We start from the raw sequence: 12,409 nt of genomic DNA on the forward strand, positions 1-12,409 counted from the left end.
GAAGGAAACTGGGCAAATACAAATGGGCAAATACATTATATGGGGGACATAATAAATAATGTGAATACTTGTAGGGTCATGTTTGGCATCCCCATGACCATTTATAAATGACTAAGGATTGAGGGGGTAGTTTTACGGTTTTTCATGCATAAAATGAAATATGAGCGGTCTCGTAATTTGGTTATAGTCGTTAAATGAGGTCTTTTATGTTATTCTGGGGGTGATAATATCCGTGGTGTCGTTCCTTTGGCGATTCTACTTTAATTAATGTTTAAAAACATGGACGCTCCTGACTGGCCAGCATGAGATATTTATAGATAGATAAGCTAGTTTCAGGACCCTAATACTAGGCTTCGCTAAAGGTGCAGTCACTATAGAGTGCGGATGTGAAGTTGTAGCTTCCAGGTCCAGATCTGTGGCTTTGCTAAAGTCACTGAATTGTACGGGAAAGAAGCATCTCGCTTCCTCAAATAATATTATTGAGATACAGACGGACAGAGCCATTCCATGAAAAACCTCCTGCATTAAATTAAAAAAAAATCTCAAGTATTTATTTCTGTATGTGCACGTGATAACCAGATATAAACTCATTACTTATGTGAGTGAAACTTTATGTCATCCTGATGTAACGGAATAAAACTCTGTAAAACAAAATTTTATCCTAGGAAAACGTTTCATTCTGATATTACAAGTTTTAGCATTACATGTCATGCAACACAGTAAAATTTGTTGCATTGATTCTCCATCCGTTATGATACAGACCAGTGTGTGTGTGTGTGTGTGTGTGTGTGTGTGTGTGTGTGTGTGTGTGTGTGTGTGTGTGTGTGTGTGTGTGTGTGTGTGTGTGTGTGTGTGTGTGTGTGTGTGTGTGTGTGTGTGTGTGTGTGTGTGTGTGTGTGTGTGTGTGTGTGTGTGTGTGTGTGTGTGTGTGTGTGTGTGTGTGTGTGTGTGTGTGTGTGTGTGTGTGTGTGTGTGTGTGTGTGTGTGTGTGTGTGTGTGTGTGTGTGTGTGTGTGTGTGTGTGTGTGTGTGTGTGTGTGTGTGTGTGTGTGTGTGTGTGTGTGTGTGTGTGTGTGTGTGTGTGTGTGTGTGTGTGTGTGTGTGTGTGTGTGTGTGTGTGTGTGTGTGTGTGTGTGTGTGTGTGTGTGTGTGTGTGTGTGTGTGTGTGTGTGTGTGTGTGTGTGTGTGTGTGTGTGTGTGTGTGTGTGTGTGTGTGTGTGTGTGTGTGTGTGTGTGTGTGTGTGTGTGTGTGTGTGTGTGTGTGTGTGTGTGTGTGTGTGTGTGTGTGTGTGTGTGTGTGTGTGTGTGTGTGTGTGTGTGTGTGTGTGTGTGTGTGTGTGTGTGTGTGTGTGTGTGTGTGTGTGTGTGTGTGTGTGTGTGTGTGTGTGTGTGTGTGTGTGTGTGTGTGTGTGTGTGTGTGTGTGTCCCTCCACGGGAACCACCTTGTCGTGGTGGGAAGCATTCGTGCCTTGAAAACTTGGTGGGCTGTACCTGAGCAGAGAGATTCCCCCCCCCCCCTCCCAGACCCAGCGGGAAGACACGGTTACACATGCTGGATCAGACTAAGCATTCCGAGGTTCAATGCCATGTGGATTGCCCTTGGATGGGTTAAGGCTGTCGGAGTAAACCCCAAACAAAAAATGCGTGAGTGGAGTCCCATGGAAGTCAAAGCTCGACAGACAGAGCAGACTCCTGGAACGCTGCTTAGCAGATGGTAGTCGTGAATCTTCATGCCACAATCACGGGCTGAGAAGAACCAAGCCATCTTATGGGAAGGACTGTGCACCCTAACATCACACTAAATCCATTCACTGCGCAAGGGCACTGCTATGCTCATCTCCCGTTTCATCCTTCACCAAAACAAAAGACCTGTGGTGACAGGATAGGGTGACAGTGACAGGTCATGGATGTGGCTGGAAGTCGCTAGCCCAAGTATTCCTTATTGTCAGCACTGGCCCAATGGTCACTGGCATGATGGCATAGGAGCAGGTCATGCCTTCGGCTGCATCCAATGGAACTAAGCTTCTAAAAAAGGATGTCCAACTGCTTACCCATGATGGGGAGGGGTTTAGGAAAGGTAACCTAAACATTTGCTGCTTCACACCACCTGGCAGATTACCGCGTCTGTCAAGGTATCCCACACTGCATTCGAACACCCGAGGGCGAGGTTCGACTGCAGTTTGTCGTTCCCGCCAAGTACCGGCCAGCAGTGTTAGAATGGGGTCATTGTTCAGCCTCAGGAGGTCACCTGGGCAAAAGGAAGACCCAGGGCCGTATCCAAGCTGACTTTTTCTGGCCAGGGATGGGACGAGACATAGATAGTTTTGTGCGTTCCTGCAATATGTGTCCATGTAACACCAATCAGGAACAAATCCTTCCTGTGCCGTTTGTAACCACACTCGTAATCTCTGAGTCAGTTGAGAGACAGGGTAGTGGTGAAGTGGGTGCAGACCTGACGTCTCGCCCGTTGGCCCCACAGGACACATCATGTCCAGGGCCTGTACATACATATGCACCGTAGTTTAAGGGGGGAAAGTTCGAGAACCCACAGAGGCGACCCGAGGCTGTGTCTGGGGACACACGAGCCTGAGTTTGCATAAGGATTCTCAGCTGCCCCGATATTGTATATACATGTGTACTCTAGGGTAAAGGGGGGAAGTTTGAGGACTCGTGTGCAGTCCGAGATTGTGTCTGCGGACACACGAGCCTGAGTTTGCACAAGGATTCTCAGCTCCCCGGTATTAATATAAGTACCGTAGGTTAAGGGGGAAGTTCGAGAGGAACCCCGCAGAGGTGACCCGAGGCTGTGTCTGCGGACACACGAGCCCGAGTTTGCATAAGGATTCTCAACTTGCCGACAATAATTGTAAGTGTACAGTAGAGTTAAGTTTAACCAGTAAACTACATAAGTCCTCGTGACCAACGGCGTCCAGGGACTACGTTTCCTGGTTAATAATGTACCTAATAAATTAATGGCGACCTCGAATGTACGAAGCTTAGGCTGTCACTTGTATTTTTCAGCTAGAGCGTACCTTTCGTAGCATGTACTGATTGCTAGGCAGAGAGAGTAATCGTAATGTAATAAGAATTTTTGTCTCATTGACACTTTTGATGCTCCACCTTAATTGATTTTGCAGTTACAGCGATGGGTGTAGCAGTTTTGCTGTGCGGGCCAGCTGATCATCTGCTGCATGCTGCCGCCTCTTCTCTCTGCCTTCATTGTCGCCATATTATTAATATTTACTGTATCATTTTACACATAGGTACAGTTACACTACAACTGTCACACCTACACCGTGTATCACATACACCACGCAACACAACAATTAGTTGTCAGTGTAAATGTAGTGAACTTTCACTCAGTTTGACCTGAGTACAGGATTTTCACCATCGTCACGGAGTTTTTTCCCTCAAGCTTGCCTCTATTAATGTAAATATGAGGTTTTTACACTGATTGGCGATAGTGATTTTCTCCTGTAGCAGAATAGCACACACATCACAGTGTGAATCTTGTGTGACTGAGTTAGGATGTGTACATAGATATATATCCACAAATTTTTTCCCATAAGGAAAAAATTTCATTTTGAAGGGGCGTAATGTCACGAATCAAATTCACGACATTTTCCTTTTGTGAGAAACCACGAACTTTAGTGGAAAACTCACTGTGTATCGTTCAGTTAACCGTTTCTCTCTCCATTTCGATGGTATACTTTTTTCAAAACATTCGTCACTGTTTCAAAAGTGACCGTTCTAATGCACGTCATTAAGTGCTCTACTGAGCGATGTTATTGTTTCTATATTGTTCGCCCCTGCTTGCCTCAACCGTTGGCCATGCCTTCTTCCGGCTGGCCTGGGCATCGTACCCCACACATCGAATTTGGAGCAGTCCTTTATATGTCGCGACGGAGTGTGGTTCTGTGTTCCAGTAGTGAGCGTGAGAGTGTCTTCTAGCACCCAGACTCCACTAGATCTACAGTTCTCCAGGCTCCCACCCTTACTTGGTGATATGCTACATTGACCAGTATTTCTTTAGTTTTTTCTTAGTTTTAAAATAATTATTTTAGCTAGCTTTGTGGAAGAGTGAGTGAGTGCATTCCGTTAATATTTGAATTCATTTTGCTCCATGTAACGTAAATTTATTTATTGTAATCAATATATTTACAGTTCTTTCCTTTGAGCTTAATTGTTATTCGTGTTTTATTTCACCAATAACTTCTTTAGTCTGCTTATCTTAGCTTGCACAACTTACTTATTTTTCATAACTGTACTTAAAGTAGTTCTTTCATATTAATTTTGAAATCCGTTGTGCTAGCTAGGGGTTAAGCTTCAGCAAGAACCTGTCTGTTATTGATGTTAAATATTGATTTTCAGGGGGTAAAAACTCTCAGGGGCCTGCAGTACCGACTGTACAGCATTTGTGAGTAATTAATCTCCGCTGTGTTCTGTAGAGAGAGACAGCGTTAATTCTCATCTTTTGAGAATCGGCAGTCAGCCGGAATAAAATGGCGATCTATTTGCCACAAATTTATTACTCATTAAACTCCCATTTTGGATTACACGCATTCATAAATTACAAAACCCCGTTGACACATTCCACTCTCTAAAGGCCAATATGCAACACTCATCAGTGCCGATGTTCCAGTGTTTGATTCTAAGGACACCATCAAAAGATTCCTTTTTTTATGACTCATTGGATGCTACCATTCGCTCAGTTCCACTTAATGACAAATTGATTCTGCTCGGAAATTTTAATGCCAGAGTAGGAAAAGATACTCACCTCATTCAAGGCATTATAGGGTGCCATGGTGTTGGAAACATGAACAACAATGGGTTTTGACTGTGCTCCATATGCTCAGAACACAGTGTACTCATAACCAACACCATTTTCTGACTTATGAATAAACACAAGACCACATGGATGCACCCTTGAGCCTCTTGCACATGAAAATGTATAACGGTTGGAGAATTACTTTACATACAAACATAACATTGATGGAGAAGTCCTTGCACTAATCAACCACGCCTCAGCCTCTTTTGGACGCCTCAGATCCAGTGTTTGAAAACAACATCTTCAGATTCGAGATGAAGGTTTCAGTATATACAGCTGTATGCCTCGCCACCCTCTTATATGGTGCTGACTCCTGGACTACTTACCAGTGTCACATCAATCACCTTGAGTTCCGATGCTTACAGCACATCCTAGGACTCACATGGGAAGATAACGTCCCCCTCTCACAAATTCTCCACGTGGCCAAGTCAACCAGCATAGAAACCATGCCGGCTGAAAAGCAGCTTAGATGGATCGGGCACTTGTTATGTATGCCTGGGCATTACCTTCCCTGCCAGATTCTGTATGGTCAACTCCCTGCAGCATGTCACAACCCAGGGGAACAGAAAAAAATAAAAAATCATGTAAGGAAAACTCTGAAGAAATACAACTTCATTCCGCCTCTAACAGAAAACAATGGTATGCTCGCTGCAGTGAGGGAACTACCGGTATTCATCTCGAAGAAGCTTAGAACCTGGCCAGAGCAGAGCGCAGACAATGGAGGCATGACCAAAACAGGGGTCTCTCAGCAAACCCAGCCTTGGCATGTCAAATGTCTGGCAAAGTTTGAGGATCCAGAATTGGTCTGCACAGTCACACTCGTTTACACCAAAGACTGCAAAACACACCATCTTAAAAGGTATAGTAGCCATCGTCTTCTGTAGTAGAAGGACAGCTTTAAGAAAGTGTGTGTGTGTATGTGTTTGTTCATAAGCGTTTGTTTTAATCAGATTCTAAATGGCTTACTACTGGAAGTTTGTCACCCTGTCTTTAAATAAAGGGGGGGGGGGGTGAAGATCGGAACTCATTGTTACTCTCTGAATCAGAATCTGAGCAACACCTATGCGGTCATTGATGGGAGAGAGTTAGTGATGCCGACTGGCTGTTCATGAGAGCATGACATTTGTACCAACACTGACCAAGTTTCAGTGACGACCAACAGCTGAGAGATATAACAGAATGATAATACCTGAAGCAAACAATACAGTTACCACACGTACAGTGCAATTCCAGAGAATCAGTGTTCGGTTGAAGCCTCGTGGTCTATTTCCACTTCTGACTGTGCCACTTCTGTGCCTGGAACTGTGCTATTGGACTGCTGTTGGTGTCTCCATAGATGTATTTCAACAGGAACGTCATAGGGGTCATGTGAGCAAATTGTGATTGAGGAAAGGTTGAAGCACATCTGTGAAGTAGGATACGGGTATCTCTCAGTTGTTTCATCTAGATAAACCAGGGTTCCTGTCACAGCCAGTCATGATGCACTGGAATCTGAAGTTTGTGATGCCTCCTCATTGCAAAGAAGCTGAAATAGGATTGACTTTCCTTTCTTACACATTCCACGGGATTTGATGTGAAGTATAACCAGCTTGGACATTTACAGTTGTACTTTCAGTGCCAAGGTCGACCATATCCACATCTCTTGTCACTCCAGTGTGGTACTACTTGTTGTAGTTAATGAGGACGGTACCTGCTTCTGCATGACGACTTGGGAGCTCGTTCGTCTTCTCCAGTACAACAATTCAAACACGTAGATGTTACACACCATTATGATTTTTATTCCAGATGTACCACCTCCCTGAGTGCAAGCTTTATCAGCTTCTGTATTCATATTTCTTGTCGCAGTTGTAAACACATGCCATGAAATCTTTAACACTTGAAAAATTATCTTTACTCATCATTAATACGAATAAATTGGCAATAATAACTCCTTGGTTTTTGCCTTTGAGTTCCCTTTCCTGTCTACTCTGCTTTTATGGTGTTCGTACGAATCACTGACATTAATTGTAGATTTTGCATGATGATATCAAGGCAGTATCAAAGTGACACAAATATCAGTATCCCAGACATACAAACTATCATCCAATTTTGTGCCTGTCGGAGAGTATAGTAATAGTCATTAGGGCAGACATCATTTGTGAGAATTTTATTTATTGAGTTATTTACTTATTTACTGTTTATTTTTACACTATAGAATGTACTATCGCTGAAAAAACTGGTAAACAATCTTGAGTGACATGATGCATAAAGAGGTCTTCTAACTCTTCTCGTCCTCTGCTGCCAACAAGACAGGTAATTGATGCCTAAACCTGGCCCTCCATTTTAAGTTTCAACCAGAGATTTTCTATTTATAAATTTGCCTGGATCTGAAATGAAAAGTTCATCCAAGAATTCCTCTTCTTTCGGTCAAAAAGAGACCAAGCCTTTTAAAATACTCTCTCTCTTTCAAGAAATGTTTAAGTTTCTCTTTGCCAGCTCGGATCAGCTTTTCAGAAGCTGATTCCCGATTTGGAGATGCAAGGACAAAGGCAGTATTTCCGAGCTCGATTAAGCACGTAGTGATGCCTTGCACGCTTCTGCATCAGTGTTTAGGTGAGCTGGAGCACATTCTGCCTGTTGTTTGAGTTCACTGAGGCACAAATGTGCTTCTCAATGAATGCTTGGATGAGATCACTATAATTGTGACTGGGTGTATCGGTGAGAAATTGCTTCACGTTTTACAGGATGAAATGCCATGCAACCTTCATTTTTACCTCGACCGGACGGAGTCCGCTAGGTATTGTTCTTGGTCGAGTGTGCTCGTTTGTTTGTTTGTTTTTTGTTGTTTCTTTGTTAGCAACATTACGGAAAAACGGCTGAATGAAATTACATGAGTCTTTCAGGATATGTGGTGTGGACACTGGTCCCAAAAGAAAATAATTAGATCTTGGAGGTAATCGGGAGACCATGGAAGGTGAAAATTAAGGTCTTGGATTTTCTGAGGGCATAAGTTGAAACTGGTTGAAGATATATTAACTATTATGAACATATAGGAACTCTTAATACAGGTATGTGCATTCATTTGACGCCAAGACCTTCGACCTTGAGTGATCTTGAAAGGTCAAACTCAAGTTGTTCCGGGGGCTATAACTCGAAACTGGTTAAGATAGAGATAGTTACTATTATCAAATTGTAGGAAGACCCATATAGGTTTTGAATTGGTACCATGACCTTTGACTATAAGTGACCTTGAAAGGTCAAACTCAAGGCCACAGATATTCAGGGGGCTATAACTCGAAACTCCCTAAAGACGGATATTTACTATTATCATGATATAGGAAGACTCATGTGGGCCTTTATTTGGCATCATGACCTTTGTCCTTGAGTGACTGAGGTCTAACGCAAGTTCACGGATTTTCAGAGGGCGTTATTTGAAAACATTTGCGCCATTAGACTTTAATTGTGTACCATGCTGATACTAAATGGCAGTACCTTTTCTGTATTTAATAGCAATAAAACAACTGCTGTCGGGCGAGGTTTGTTGTGCCTGGCACCACTTGTATATTCTTTGTCCATTGTCCCCTAAGTCCAAAAGACAAATGGCAGTTATGAGTAGGGATTCTTGCAAAGTGTTCAGCATTCCCCAGCTCTGACTAAGTAGCTCTTGGGGAGACAAGCTGGAAGAGTTAACCCGCCCTCGTTGTGAAAAAGTGACGATCAATCCTTAATACAGGTATTTGATTGGTCCAATCCAAACTCTAAATAAATAACAAGACAATGAAAAATCACATATTTAATTTAGTACCATAATAAATGGAGATTTAGCGGAATAAGAATATAGCGAACTGTATCACATGTTTTTTGGAGATTTATTAAAAAAAACAATAATAACCTACTGTTGAAAGAAATCTGTTAAATGAAGGAACTGTTTCAAAATGACGTAATAGTAGTTTGTTCAATTACGGGTAAATAAAATGTCATATTTCGTTCCAACGCTCATATGGTGCAAAAGATGGATCGCGTTTCTGTTATATGTCTTATATTGACCTGACAGCAGCTTTTTTTTTTTTTTTTTTTTTTTTTTTTTTTTCTAAGAATAGGTTGAATCGCCAAAACATAGGCATGGCATTTATTACTCTCAAAATTACACAAAAGACATCTTTGTTTCGATTATTGCCCGAACACTTCAAATGTTTAGTCAGATCTTATGACCCTGGCGATCTTGTATTTTGTGCAATTCAGTGGTACGGTATACTCTCGCCCGTAGTCTTCTTTGTGTATGAAAAATTGTAGAAACTTCCTCAAACCTTGCTCTGTGAAAAGTAATCACGAGAGTGTCAGTTATGACTTTTCCAGAATTTTTCTGAACACGGAATCCTTTTTGATAAAGTACACGACTGCAGTGATGGACATGAAAAAAGTGGACAGATAAGATAAATACAGTGGCAAGAATGAAGCAAATAAAGTTAACATAATGGTAAAAGGGAAGATTATCTTTGTAAGCACCAATGAACGTGAATGAGGGGAGAAGGGCACGTAGTTCAGAAAAGGGGACCATTTCCCAACAAAGTCATTCGCAAATGTTGGTGCATAACGGTTAAGCTATGTGTAACTTTCAGAAGTATGACATATTTTTCATAGGACAACCTATTTATGTATGGTGTACACTGGATATGATAGACGTACTGAGATTCGTGAAATATATGCAACAAGAAAACCTAATGATCATGCAGTGGAAAAGAGCATAACGGAGTACTTAAATGGGACAGTCACAGAGAGAATATAGCAATGGAGGTTTAATTATTATGCGAGTGAGTTTAGGGTTAGGAGAAACTGAGGAAAATCATGCAGATAATTGCATTTACTCATTTTCAATCTCCAAACTGTCGAATCAAATAGTTTACACAAAGCAATTTTCAACCATTCAGAATCAAATTTCTCTTAGATTACGATGGTTGTAATTAACTGACGGAGAATAATCTCGCCACAGTTAAGTTTTACTCTGTTCCATACACGCCACTGACTCTCATGAAAGTTCAGGCCTTCATAACTCAAAAACTTACATCATCCTTCTACCTTCTTAATCCCCTCCCCACTTATTCTTATTCCCTAGACATGTAAACTGCACGTCTTCAGTATCTCATCACCCATCTCTAATGGTCATGCTTTTTTTCTAGGCACTCAAATATGCCCTTTTCGATCATATTACGTCTGTGTCCACACCATTCTCTTCACAGTCCGGTTTCTCATTCCTCCATACCAGCTGACTCTACCTGTACATCTAAAGCTCTGACACGTCATTTCCAAACTTCCACTCTTTTTCTAGTCACGAACATTCAGGGACCATGCTTTAAATTCGTATAATACTTGACGCCCATTGCACCACTCTGAATGGACACTGGTTTTCTTTCCATACACGTCTCAACCCTGAAATACTTTTCCCCCTTCTAATTTATGACTTACTAGAGGTCACGGATTTCCAACCGCTGAAACGTGAAGCCCAGCTTCCTGAAACACTGCACTTCTCCAGATCGTCATTATTATGACGCCAAATCTGACAAACTGTGACACCCCTTTTATGAAATTTTGCATCGTCTTCGTTATGGATCATCACTTTCTTCGCTGCTTCCTTGGTTACTTCCACTGGGGCGTTCGTGAAAAGTGACATCTCTCTTTTCTTGAGCTACATGGTGTTTACTTAAGCTATGATGTTAGTGGAATTCTTCAGGTCAGCATTGCTCGTGGTATTCAGTGCTTTAGACACAGGCATAGCTAGCCGTTTAGCCACGTTATACTTCCCACACAAGACGTAATTGATGTCATTGGTATGCTTGGTATGTGAACTTTACAAAATTCCTCCTTCTCTGTGGTGACCTTTTCCATGGAATCTTAATAATTTTATTTTTTAGCACGATGAGAAACATTTTCTAATTTTCCAATCCTCTTAATATATTCTTGTTTGACTTTTGAAGTTTGCTGATTCACTGTTTGTATATTAACTGCATTTCTTCTTATAACAGCTTAATACAAAATAAAGTAATTTCAATATCTCGTCTGGGTAATTTTATTTACCGCTGCCACCCTTTTCCATTAGTGACGACTATTTTTGTATTTTACTTAAACCTTTCAGCAATTTTCTGTTCTGAGCTCTTTGTAGTGTAATTAGTTGTTCATTAGTTAGACCTTACAACGATCTAAATTTGCTGAGGTTGCTGCCAGTTCACTTAGTTATTTCTGTTTTTTATTTCTATTTTTTTTTAATAGCCAAAAAGCCTTTCACACATACATCCGTGCGAGATGTTCGGAGAGGGAGAAAAGCAACTTCTTCAGTGACAGAAATAGCGTTCCACTGTCTATGGGTTAGTATCCACAAAGGACCCGTAAAACACGACAGTAAAGTGTTGCTAGTGTGGCTGCCTATCATGTCAAGCGTGTGCAAGCCTGCAGGTACAGTTTATCTGTCTATTGATTTATAGATACAACAGAGATTTTATGTATTCTATTATGTCGAATGTAAAACCACGGGAAAGAAATTTTAATTCATTCTATCTTGTTTAATTGTGTTAGTCAGATTCTGATCCTCCCACTTACTGTGCGTGCAATATCCACATTATTATTAGTGATTTATCTGTACATTACTTTTTCTGCACACTAGTCTCTCTTGTAAACAAAGCGCTCATAAAAAGTAGGTCAGCCTAGAGTATATAAATCTCTGTTCTGTTTTTCTCTGGTGTACCGCTCATCTGAGTATGGGCTTTGAGAGAAATAGGGAATATAATTATTTTCTTGTGTTCGCGTCCCACACACTAACTGATATATTTATAATTATGTAAGTTCATGTGAAGTGCATACTCCCGCCCCCTCGTTATGTGCAGATGCTTTGGCTTGTGAGGTAGAGCAGGATTCCGGGAGCTTGAAGTATGTATGAATTATGGCTACAAAACGTCAATGAGCACAGCGGTACTAGTTCTCCCACTTATGTATTTTCGTTTCTCATGTTTATTAGATCTTACCTTACTTCATCCTTACATGGGAAGCAGTGTCAGTAGATGGTGGTGATGATGATGATGAAAATGATGATGATGATAATATGTCGTCATTCATGATTTAGTCCCATGTCGTCGTGTTGTTCTTTGTCTGCCTCTGTTTTCATTACAACTGTCAATAGCCTCCCTAATACCATGACTGGCCATCAATAATCCCCTCTACGACATACAGGACCAACAAACGTCAGTTTCTGTTTTGTACTGTATCTTTGGTGATTTTAAACGCCACTCTCTTGCTATTCCACCAGATAATACCTAATGTAATGACGGACATATTCCCATTAACAAGTTACTTCCCTTACTAGAAGCCCGGCACCCCTTGCTTATTTTTTACCTGATTACGTTGCCAGAACCTGTGCTGTCTGAAGTGGGTTCCATAAGTAAACATCTTTTTCAACATATTCATCAACATGAATATTTCGAAAATTTCTTTCAACATTGGGCAAAATTCTTATGGTGATATGGTTAGAAACAGGCTCTTCTTATACATTTTGCTGTTGTTGAGCCAGACGATTTTCGTCTGCCTTAGAGAGAGAGAGAGAGAGAGAGAGAGAGAG

Source organism: Coenobita brevimanus, chromosome 70 (genome assembly GCF_032717465.1).
Source record: "Coenobita brevimanus isolate Jiangsu-jjx chromosome 70, ASM3271746v2, whole genome shotgun sequence".
In the NCBI taxonomy this organism is placed as follows: Eukaryota; Metazoa; Arthropoda; class Malacostraca; order Decapoda; family Coenobitidae; genus Coenobita; species Coenobita brevimanus.